The sequence below is a fragment of the Coregonus lavaretus genome (assembly GCF_964263955.1).
Source record: "Coregonus lavaretus genome assembly, contig: HAP1_SCAFFOLD_7887, whole genome shotgun sequence".
Taxonomy (NCBI): domain Eukaryota; kingdom Metazoa; phylum Chordata; class Actinopteri; order Salmoniformes; family Salmonidae; genus Coregonus; species Coregonus lavaretus.
Genome location: NW_028161641.1, coordinates 1 through 11017, shown reverse-complemented (window position 1 = coordinate 11017; position 11017 = coordinate 1). Strand labels below are relative to the sequence as shown.

At 42.3% G+C, this 11017-nt stretch overlaps 1 pseudogene across 1 annotated transcript; it reads right to left on the bottom strand.

Moving 5' to 3' along the window:
* Window positions 1-6601: 6601 nt before the first annotated feature.
* LOC311120300 (selenoprotein M-like) lies at window positions 6602-8651 on the bottom strand (annotated as a pseudogene). The gene is made up of 4 exons: window positions 8500-8651; window positions 8215-8291; window positions 7521-7599; window positions 6602-6949 (listed from the first exon to the last, which is right to left on the bottom strand). The product of its transcript is annotated as a selenoprotein M-like (transcript).
* Between the last annotated feature and the right edge of the window lie 2366 nt (window positions 8652-11017).

Below are 11017 nucleotides of genomic sequence, written 5' to 3'. Positions count from 1 at the left end.
TCGAACACAGTTAGGGTTCACATCCTTGTAAATTTTTGATAGTCTTGCTTTGGTCCAGTGGGCCCTATGAATGAGTTTGCATTGGATGAGGCCGTGTCGAGCGCAAATAGAAGAGCTATGTACCCTTTTGAGTGCCCCTTCCCATAGTTCATCAGATATTTCCTCACCCAGTTCCTCCTCCCAAGAGGATTTGATATTGTTTAATGAGATGGCTTGTAGTGAGCAAATTTGACTATAGATTATTGACAATGTGCCTTTCTGATTAGGAAGTGGGGTGAGAAATGTGTCGAACTGTGTTCCACCAGAAAGGTTGGGGAATCCTGGATCTATGCTGCGGACATAACTCCGGACTTGTAAGAACCTAAAAAAATGATGTCTGGGGAGACCAAATTTAGCTGATAATTGTTGAAACGTACTAAATGTATTGTTAGTATACAGATCTCTGAGTCTTTTAATACCGAGATTAGACCATGTTGAGAAAGCACCATCAATCATAGATGGGGGAAAAGCTGGGTTTGAGGCTACCGGAGCCAAGGAAGAGGTTGTTTGAAACCCAAAGTGGCGCCTAAATTGATTCCAGATCTTCAATGTTGTTTTGACACATGTATTATTGGTGAAGGAGGAGTAAGGGCCTGTAATAGAGGAGTGAGCGAGGGAAGACAATGATGCCGGTGTAGACGAGGCAGCCTCCATCTCCAGCCAAGTTGGGGGTGGGAATATCACTCTGCTCTGCAACCAGTACTGAATGATCCTAAGGTTAGCGGCCCAATAATAGAATCTGAAATCTGGTAGAGCTAGACCGCCGTCTGGTTTGGGCCTCTGCAAGAGCTGTTTTCGCATCCTAGGAGGCTTTTTGTCCCATATAAAGGGTAGAATTAGGCCGTCGATCTTTTTGAAAAATGTATTGGGTAGAAATATTGGAAGGCACTGATAGAGGTATAAGAATTTAGGGAGAGTATTCATTTTAATAGAGTTAATTCTAGCAACTAAGGAGAGGTGTAGCAAAGACCACCGTTCCAAATCGTCCTTAGTACGGGTTAAGAGAGGAGCAAAGTTGGCTTGAAAAAGGTTTTCAAACCTAATTGTGACATGTACCCCGAGATAAATAAAACTACTGTGAGCTATTTTAAATGGCAAGTTATGTAAAGGGGATTTTTTTGCAGCCATGTTAAGTGGCATCAATTCACTTTTACTGAGATTTAGTTTATACCCTGATAAGTGACCGAAGGATGCGAAAGTGGCAAGGGCAGCAGGGACAGAGACAGAAAGATTGGATGTGTATATTAATAAATCATCTGCATATAAAGACAGTTTGTGTTCGTGCCCGTATCTGACTATGCCTTTGATGAGGGGGTTGGAGCGAAGTGCTATTGCAAGTGGCTCTATGGCGAGGGCAAACAGTAAGGGACTTAAAGGGCAACCCTGACGTGTCGATCTTTGCAAAGGGAAGCGATCTGATTGAGTGTTATTAGTCCTGACAGAGGCTTGGGGGGATGAGTACAGAAGTTTTATCCAGGTCATGAATTTGGAGCCAAAGCCAAATTTATTTAGAGTGTAAAAAAGGTATTTCCATTCTACCCGATCAAACGCTTTCTCCGCGTCCAGGGATATAATGGCTTCAGAGGTATTGTCGACAGAAGAATTGTATATAATATTAAATAATCTTCGGAGATTGAAGAATGAGTGTCTATTTTTTATAAATCCTGTTTGATCCGGAGAGATAATTGATGGGAGGACTGTTTCTAGCCGCGTTGCCAGAATTTTGGCTAGAATTTTATAGTCCACATTTAGCAGGCTAATTGGACGGTATGATGCACAGTCAAGAGGGTCTTTGTTTTTTTTAAGAATAACACAAATGGTTGCTTGAGTGAGAGTATGTGGGAGAGCACCATTTACAAATGCATCATTGTACATTTCAATTAGAGTAGGGGCTATTTTGGTGATAAACTTTTTATAAAACTCTGTCGGGTAGCCATCAGGCCCTGGGCTTCTCCCAGATTGAAGGGATTTGACAGCGTTAGACAGTTCTTCAACAGTGATCGGCTAATCTAATTTTTTAACCAAATCCCGGCCGACCGAAGGCACAGATAGTGAGTGGAAGAAATCATCCAATTCCAGTGTATCCGCTTTACTTTCAGAGGTATATAGAGACTGGTAAAATCTCTTGAACTCCTCATTGATCCCCCCAGGATCTAATGAAATCCCAGATGATGTACGAATTTTTGTAATCTGAGATGATGATGATTGTTGACGTAACTTGTGAGCTAATAATTTACTGGCTTTATCTCCTTGTTCATAGTAAGTGCTCCTAGACTTGACAAGCATTTCAGTAACCTGGTCTGTTAATAGTGTGTCAAATTCTGCTTGCAGAGTTAAACGTTCCTTATAAATATCCGGGGATGGTGAAACGGCATAAATGTCATCTAATTGGGCAATACAGCGTGTTAGCATAGATAACCTATTCCTTTTCAATTTGTTCTCATGTGCGGTGTAGGAGATAATTTCACCTCTGATATAAGCTTTCAAAGTTTCCCAGAGAGTAGACGCAGAGATGTTTGGGGTTCTATTTGTAATCATGAAAAAGTCGATTTGACTCAAAACAAAATTGACAAAGTGTTCATTACTGAGCAGTTGAGTTTTTAGTCGCCAAGGCGGTCGCTGATTGTCAACATTTTGAAAAGCTACTTCCATAGTAACAGGGGCGTGGTCAGATACAACAATTGGGTTATATGAACATGAAGATATGGAGTGGAGGAGCCGGTCATCAACAAGGAAGTAGTCTATGCGCGTAAAAGTGTGGTGAACCGATGAGAAAAAAGAGTATGCTTTCCCAGCTGGATTAATCATTCTCCAAGGATCTGAGACTGCGAATTCAGACATAAAGGTTCGAACAACTCTAGCTGAGGTTGATAAGGTGGTAGGTTTAGTGGAGGATCGATCCAATTGTGGGTCTAACCAACAGTTAAAGTCACCTCCTAAAATCAACATATGGGTGGACATATCTGGGAGTGTAGAGAAAACCGATTTGAAAAAATCACCATTGTCCCAATTAGGAGCATAGATATTGTCACGCCCTGGCTCTGGGGACAATGTTATGTTGAGCCAGGGTGTGAAATTCTATGTTTGATATTTCTATGTTGGGCTGAGTGACTCCCAATCAGAGGCAACGAGTGTCTGCTGGGTGTCTCTGCTTGGGAGCCATATTTAACTATCTGTCTTTCACGTGGTGTTTGTGGTTTCTTGTTCTAGTTGGGTTGTGTTAAACTGTAGACGTCACGTTTTCGTTTGTTATTTTGATCGTGTGATCATTTATCTAATAAAAGATGTTCGCATTCAACGCTGCGCATTGGTCCTCATCCTTAGACGATCGTGACAGATATTAACAAGAAGAACCTTTGTATTGAGCAGCCTACCACTGACAATTATATATCTACCATGGGGATCTGCGATCACCTTAGAACATGTAAAAGGTACCGATCTGTGAAGTAAAATAGCCACCCCTCTCGCCTTACTCTGAAATGAGGAATGGAACACCTGACCCACCCATCTGCACCTAAGACTTGAGTGTTGTGATACCTTCAGATGAGTTTCTTGGAGAAAGATGATGTGAGCTTTCAAATGATGAAGATGGTGTAGCACCTTACTACGTTTAACTGGGTTATTTATGCCCCTGCAGTTCCAAGTAAGAAAATTAAAGCCATTCCCTCCAGCAGTATGGGCTACACTAGGCTGAGTCATATCTTAAGAGAGAGAGAGGATGTGTAAAGGACAAGGTACAATGTAAACTGAAGATCTTAGTTGAACCTAAAAGCGCAAATGTAAAAAACAAAGACAAACGAAGAGGCACAAAAAACATATACAAACTATATACAAATAGAGAGTGAACAAACCCTTCCCTCACACCCGCCCTTGCCGAAGCATCTCCCCAAATGAGATGCAAGCAAAACCCTAAATACGAAGAAAGTTTAGAGCTAAGCATGATAACTCTTACTCTGTGCTACCTAAGATTAGTGACCATTTAACTAGAGTAAGCCAAACATGGATAGAATGGTCCCCAATAGAGTCTAAGGAAAACTATCCTCGATTAAGAGAGGTTTAACCTCGACGCAGATGGTAAATGATCAAACTGAAACAGCCATGCAGACCCCCAGATATTGGCATTAGAGGCGGCAAACCTGGGCTGGAAATAAAGAGATAAAAAAGAGAATGACATTCATATGTCGATGAACCCAGCAAAGATGGCTTCGTTAGTCACCCATTCGGCCTGCTAACTAGCCTGCTAGGAAGACCAGCCAGCCAACCATTTGTTACACACCATGCGGTACAACAGCCGCTTTCACGTTCTTGTTGATGAAATCTGCCGCTATAGCCGGGTCCTCGAATCTGTGCATGGAGCCGTCCGGTAAAGTCAGTCTCAAAACCGCAGGGTAGATGAGGCCGAACTTCATGCCCGGGCAGGCGTGTAGTTGGCGTTTCACAGCTCCAAAGCTAGCCCGCCTCTTAGCCACAGCTGTTGTGTAGTCCGCAAATATCGAGACTCTTTTACCCTTATGTAGAAGAGGGGATGCTTCTCCCGATCTTCTCAGTATGTCGTTGCGGACGTGAAAGAAATGCACCCTGATGACAAATGGTCGTGGGGGTTCTCCATCCCTGGGTCGGCTACGCAGAGTGCGGTGAGCCCGGTCTAGCAATGGCTTCTCCTCTAGCCCGAGCAGCTCCTGAAGTAGCTGGGCCATGTACTCCGTGGGCCTTGGGCCCTCCACTCCCTCCGGTATTCCCAGTAGACAAATGTTGTTCCTCCGCATTCTACTTTCCATATCTTCGCATCTATTATCGAGGAATGCCACCCTAGTTGTCAATGAGCCGACGTTAGCCTCTAGCTCGCTAATGCGAGTGCTGTGGTCTGTAGCACCTCGCTCCAAATCCGATAAAGTCACCCCATGTGCGTCAAGCTTATTCTGTATACTCTCGATAGATTTTTTAAGCTCGTCTTTGATCGTTGATATCTCTGACCTGAGATTGGTAGAGAGACAGTCAATTTTTCCGAAAATGTCGGTTTTGAGGGTGCCTATCACGGATTGCAGCATCTCCACAGTCAGTGTTTCCGTGGGGCCGGCATTGGCAGCGTTCGGTGGCGGGGGTGAGTCGGGAGAAGTTGCAGGCTTGTTGCGGCCTGCTCTTGCAGACTCTGTTTTTGGCCGGGTTGATGTCATTACGAATTTAAATTTATTAAACTTGAACTGAGTTGTTTATGGGTCTCTTCAGACGCCTGGGCAAACAGAAATGTATGCAATTTTGCAAAGTTAAATATATAAATTTGGTCACTAACTCGCCAACAGCGCCACATCAACAAAAATTATTTTAATAAAAGTTCAATTTGTCTTAGTCCAAAAACAACTGAAGAAAAGGAACAGAGTGGGCTAGTCGGCTCCGGAGGAAGGAGAGGCTGAGGCAGGCAGGCAGGCAGGCAGGCAGGTTGGGAGGTATGTCTGAACGCTCTAGTAAGAACAACGATCTGGCGCCGGTGGAGAGCCATGCCCAGGAATTAGTAGTGCAGGTTGATGAGAGAATAGGATGCAGCTGCGTAAGCAGGAATCACTGGAAACAACCCGCAGCTGCACAGGAGAGGCAGATCCTGAGCACGCCCCCCGATCCACTCCAGACACACACCGGCAGACGCACCAACATAATGGGGACAAACACACATACAGATACAACAGACAAAGAGGGGACAAAACAAGGAGGAAGGGAAACAGAAAAGGGAGAGACAAGCTTCCCACATAACAGTATGATGGGGATCAGCGGTTTTCAGATGTCAAATTGAACATTGATTGTGAGAAAACTGAAAATATATTGAACAAAAATGTAAACGCAACATGCAACAATTTCAACGATTTTAGTGAGTTACAGGTGAAGAAGCCAGATGTGGAGGACCTGGGCTGGCGTGGTTACACATGGTCTGCGGTTGTGAGGCTGGTTGGACGTACTGCTAAATTCTCTAAAACAACGTTGGAGGTGGCTATGCTAAAGAACTGAACATTAAATTCTCTGGCAATAGCTCTTGTGGACATTTCTGCAGTCAGCATGTCAATTGCATGCTCCCTCAAAACTTGAGACATCTGTGGCATTGTGTTGTGACCAAACTGCACATTTTAGTTTTATTAGGCCTTTTATTGTCCCCAGCACAAGGTGCACCTGTGTAATGATCATGCTGTTTAATCAGCTTCTTGATATGCCAAAGCTGTCAGGTTGATGGATTATTTTAGCAAAGAAGAAATGCTCACTAACAGGGGTGTAAACAAATTTGAGAGAAATATGCTTTCTGTGCGTATGGAACATTTCTGGGATCTTTTATTTCAGCTCATGAAACATGGGACCAACACTTTGTTTATATTTTTGTTCAGTATAAATAAAACCAATGAAAACAATACCCTGTAATAGGTTCAGGATTAATGAATGTAATCTTTGAAGTCGACATTACCTTTTTCGTACACTAACCTCTATCATTACCTGCTGAAACTTTGCTGTACAACGTTTTGTTTGGCTGGAAGATAGACAGCATATTAAACCACAGATTCAGCATGAGACACATTCTACGTAACTTGTTTAAACTTTTATTGACAAATTCATATTTTAAATTTATTTTTACTTTGCAAAGAGACAGTGTGGTAGGCTTTGCTCTGCTCAGCTGCACCAAGTCGTTTGTCCTCAAACCAGGGCCTGGCTCATGTTGTGGCCTTGAGGCCCCACTCATCATATGTGACTGGGTGCAGTGACAGAGTCTGGCCACCAGATGTCATTCTGCTCACAACTCATCCCTGGGAGCTCTCAGGGGAAAGTGTTGAAACTCGTCTGGCACCTCCTCTCCCTTCTGAGATCTCTTGTAGAAACCCAGAGAGTCCAGCAGGCTACTGATCTCATCCACCTTCATCTTCTTCACAGAGACAGTCTGATACAACACACACAAAATGCTTACATTCAGTACAGGCAAGCAACCATAATGAAGATTAAAAGGTTCACATTTTTTTATATTTTACCTTAATTTAACTAGGCAAGTCAGTTAAGAACAAATTCTTACTTACAATGACGACCTACTTGCAAAGCCCCCACCACCCGGCCAAACCCTCCCCTAACCCGGCCAACTGTGTGCCACCCTACAGGACTCCCGATCACAGCCAGTTGTGATACAGCCTGGGATTGAACCCTGGTCTGTAGTGACGCCTCTAGCACTGAGATGCAGTGCCTTAGACCGCTGAGCCACTCGGGATACAAAAGACACAGAGGAGTAATGTATTTGCAACATCACATTCTCTTTAACTGTTTCAGACCACACCGATATGCTCCTCTTTTTCATTGTGTAATGTCTTCTTGCAATAGTTATTTATCCCTCTCTAATCTTGTCAGGCTTGAGTCAAGCTCAAGAAAATAGATGTTATTTTCCAAAGCATTTTGCAGATAATATTTGTCTGACCCGTACAGTAGATGACATGTAACACCTTGAATGGGAATCCATATCTAACCTGAACAACCTCATCCTTATCATTATAGAAGATCAGACGTGGATTCTTCTCCTCTCCTGAATCATATTCCAGGTTGTGACTTCAATGGAAAGGAGGATCAAGGAAAAAAACATGTAGGGCCGATATCCTGAAGACTGATTTAGCCCAGTTCTGTACTAAAAATCTATTTCAATGAAGATTCTCCATAAAGCATTCTCTAATGTTGATTCTCTGATTCTCCAGTTTAAGTCCAGGACTGGGCTCAATCTCTGCCCGTAGAATACAAGAACGCTACCAAATTCAAGAACAATCTACTTCTGGATATGTTTCCAGTGAGATCTAACATCATTAAACATACTTAAACACTGACATTTGAAGAACTATGTTTCCTGAAGGCCTGGTTAGACACACTTGTGGTTTGAGGCCAATTCATGCTGGTATAAAACTGGGCTGTCCCTAAAAAAAATGTCTTGGTTATCTGTAAGGTCGTGAGAAAATACAAAAAGGCTTTGGGTGGGTCAAGTTTTGGAAACAATTACGTGAGGTACTATGTAACCGTATGAGGTAATGACAACTCATTACAGTTCAACGCAGACTTGATCTGACAAAAAAACGATTGGCCCGTTAGAAATCTACATAGTAACCTCAATACAATGCTACTGCAGTTCCCATAACTCTATTTGAAATCTCCACAGCAACCACAATAGAAGGATACTACAATGCCCATCGCTCCATAAGGAACTTATAGAGCTCAGGCATCTTCTTGATGGCTCATCCAACCACACTTGGAGCCTGAGGGAAAGATGAACAGACAATGATCACTTGTCATTCACCACAACCACCATGTCAAATGTGTGTCTCTGCAGTTAGATTAAAGATAGTGTAGCCTTCATGTGTCAACAATAAATATGTGTCCTGCTCCTAAGTATGACATTTAACCAAAGTAAGTACAGTAATTTCATTAATTTAATCACCACATCAGTTCACATGTAAGACTTACCTTTAGTATACCCTTGGCTATTACAGGTCTCTCTTCAATAGCTGTATCTGTGACATTTTCTGCCGTCATTCCTGTAGCAGAAAAGGCCAGCGTGAGCAACAAAAAGGCCGACATGATCGAGCCTAAACCTTGCTTCATGAGTCTTCAGTGGAGTTCTTCGACAACTGACACAGAAAACTACCTTTGGGGTGACCATGGACCCATATGCTCAGGTTGGACTGAACCAGAATGCAGGGCTGAGGGGGGAGAGGTTCCCTTGAAAAAAATAGTCATCTTTTTCTTTTTGGTTTTCTTTTGGTTTATTCTCAATGACAGACATTATGGGGAATTGTCACCAGATGGGAATAGTACTTGTTACACTTGCAATGGCTTGAATATAAAATAAAGATGTTAATGAATGCTTTCTATCAGGATTGAAACCCCCTGACTAACTCTGTAAAAGGTGTTCTGTCTCTGTAGTGGTCCACGTAACCCTTGAGCACACCTGTGTCCTTATCACTTTTCACAGAGCAGGACGCTGGTGAAAAAAACGCACCTCATGGCACACTGCAGTGCATTTACTAGATCTGGTTAGACCTATACGTATGATTGTAAAAATACATGCTAAACTGTGTACTGCAGAGAAGAGTGAAACATAGTTAAACAAAATAGAATGAGAGAACTTTCTCAATTTCCCCACAAATAAATAACAAATCAAATGGAGCAACAGTAAAATCAAATCAAATCACATTTTATTTGTCACATGCGCCGAATACAACCGGTGTAGACCTTACAGTGAAATGCTTACTTACAAGCCCTTAACCAACAATGCAGTTTCCAGAAAGAATACCAAAAGAAATACCCCCAAAAAATTAAAAATTAAATATTAAGAAATAAAAGTAACAAATAATTAAAGAGCAGCACTAAAATAACAGTAGCGAGGCTATATACAGGGGGTACCGGTACCGAGTCAATGTGCGGGGGCACCGGCTAGTCGAGGAGCAACAATATAGCTGCTGTATGCCAGGTTAAAATAAATGGTTACATTAAATAAGCATGCCTTCAATCCTAGAAGTTCTCTTAAAATGCAGTCCTATGAAACAACAATACAGTACATGACAGAAGACAAGTGTCCCTGCTTTCCTATTTCATAGTAAAACCTTTGCTTTGACTCTGTCTAGTAATCAGCAGAATGTACACTAGGTCACCCCTAGAGGGCACTAACAACTGCCTATTATTTCCTGGCAGATTTTGCGGGTAAAATTTACTTCAAACTCCTAGCCACAGACAATTATGTTTCCAACTAAAATAAACCATTCCGGATTGGAATGCTGAAGCAAAACCATGTCTCTTTCTATCTTTTCCAGGCTTGAGCTTAGAACTTGAGGTTCAGTCCTTACACTTGAACCTCAACGTGTCAAAGCGATGATGTGTCAGATGGCAGAGCAGTCCCCAATTTAACAGAGTTTAACAGAGTTTCATCCCCAAACCGAACAGAACGGAACAGGCCCCTTCCAACAAGGCCTCCATTTGGAAAATAGTTTATAGTTTTACTTTACATCTTTGTCTTATAAACCCTGACGTGTTTCTCACAATGTACATTTGCCGGCCAAAACTGAGCAGCAGAACAACCAAATTACAATTCATTTCAAAGAAAGAGAGAGGGGGAGAAGAATACAGAGAGGGAGTAAGAGAATAAGAGAGACAGGGATGCAGTTTAAGCCCCACCCTCTTCAACACATATATCAACGAATTGGCGAGGGCACTGGAACAGTCTGCAGCACCCGGCCTCACCCTACTAGAATCTGAAGTCAAATGTCTACTGAATATATAATAATAATAATAATAATAATAATAATATATATATATATATGTATACTGCTGATGATCTGGTGCTTCTGTCACCAACCAAGGAGGGCCTACAGCAGCACCTAGATCTTCTGCACAGATTCTGTCAGACCTGGGCCCTGACAGTAAATCTCAGTAAGACAAAAATAATGATGTTCCAAAAAAGGTCCAGTTGCCAGGACCACAAATACAAATTCTATCTAGACACCGTTGCCCTAGAGCACACAAAAAACCATACATACCTCGGCCTAAACATCAGCGCCACAGGTAACTTCCACAAAGCTGTGAACGATCTGAGAGACAAGGCAAGAAGGGCCTTCTATGCCATCAAAAGGAACATAACATTTGACATACCAATTAGGATCTGGCTAAAAATACTTGAATCAGTTATAGAACCCATTGCCCTTTATGGTTGTGAGGTCTGGGGTCCGCTCACCAACCAAGAATTCACAAAATGGGACAAACACCAAATTGAGACTCTGCACGCAGAATTCTGCAAAAACATCCTCAGTGTACAATGTAAAACACCAAATAATGCATGCAGAGCAGAATTAGGCCAATACCCGCTAATTATCAAAATCCAGAAAAGAGCCGTTAAATTCTATAACCACTTAAAAGGAAGCGATTCCCAAACCTTCCATAACAAAGCCATCACCTACAAAGAGATGAACTTGGAGAAGAGTCCCCTAAG